This window comes from Octodon degus, unplaced genomic scaffold (assembly GCF_000260255.1).
Source record: "Octodon degus isolate 3935 unplaced genomic scaffold, OctDeg1.0 scaffold00361, whole genome shotgun sequence".
Classification (NCBI taxonomy): Eukaryota; Metazoa; Chordata; class Mammalia; order Rodentia; family Octodontidae; genus Octodon; species Octodon degus.
The window spans coordinates 719,568-720,900 of NW_004524937.1; the positions used below are offsets into that span (position 1 = coordinate 719,568).

The window sequence follows — 1,333 nt, forward strand, 5'->3', positions numbered from 1 at the left end:
GAGTCAGCTGCACACCCGGGGCACACTGAGACAACGAACAAGACGGGGTGTGGTGGCGCCTGGGTGTGGGGGTGCGCCTGTAATCCCTGTGCTTGGAAGGCTGAAAAGCAGGCAGATCAGAATGAATCCCATCTAACTAGTGAGACCCTGTAGACTCTGTACGAAATACATAAAAAATGAAATAAAATACAAGGAATTGAATCCAAGGCCTTCTCAATTAACTACATCCCCGGTCCCTTTTACAAATATTTATTTACAGGACATGTTCCCCATGATCCGGCGCGACAAGACCACCGTCTTCACGGACCCCCGGGAGTCCAGCACCATGTTCGAGCTGAAACGCGTCGTCAAGGGCTTCCTCAACAGCCGCCGATGGGCAGAGGCTGTGCTAGGACGACCAGCTTCTAGAGGACAGCAGAACACGGGGCGAGTGTGGCTCCACCAGCTAGCCAGCCAGGCCACAGGCCCCGTCTCAGCGGGGGCCCTGCACACTGAGCTCTTCTCTAGCCCTCTGGAGCTTCCGGATGTGATGAAGCCTCAGGACCATCTGGTCGCAGCGCCAACGAACAAGCTGTGCAGTGATGGCCCTTAGCCTGCCCTGAGGCCCAGTGCCAATAAAGGGTTTGGCTTTTCTAAATACATATGTGTATATGATATATATGATTGTGGGTGTGCACCACCACCCTAGCTTTCTATCTTCCTTTTTTTTAGTGTATTTCGTACAGGGGCTACAGGGTCTCACTACGTAGGTCGGACTTGTAGTGATCCTTCCTATTTTTCAGCCTTGCTTAAGATTATTGGCGCGCACCACCACGCCCAATCCCCACATTGTCGGAGGCTAAGGCAGAAGGATCATGAGTTCAAGCCTTGCCTGATTTAGTGAGATCCCCATCTCAAGATATCTATCTATCTATCTATCTATCTATCTATCTATCTATCTATCTATCTCTTTAGGAAAGCCAAATCTCAGTTGGTATCTCAGTGCACCCCTAGGGCGCGGCAGCTAGGCAGCGGGGATCGAACCCAAGCCACTGTGCTCTGCTGAAGAAGGCGCTGTAGTCCGCTGAGCTGTCTGGCCGGTCCTTCATTTTCATAATAGCTTCCTGTGATGGACAGAAGTTCTTATTTTATAGAAACCTGGTATAGCCTTAATTTCTGTTGTGCTTAATGCATCTGTGTCTTATTAGAAAACTCTAGCTAACTCACTGTTGTGCTGACCTTCTCCCGTGTGCTCTTTGAATTTAGGTCCCCGTTGTACCTCCTTCAATTACGAAGATAGTGTGAACAGTTGTCATGATTGTTTTTTTTAAAAATTAATTAATTAATTAATTAA

General features: G+C 48.5%; 1 pseudogene; it reads left to right on the forward strand.

Annotated features, from left to right (window-relative positions):
- The first annotated feature begins 265 nt into the window (after positions 1–265).
- Positions 266–582, forward strand: LOC101579562 (annotated as a pseudogene).
- The last annotated feature ends 751 nt before the right edge of the window (positions 583–1,333 follow it).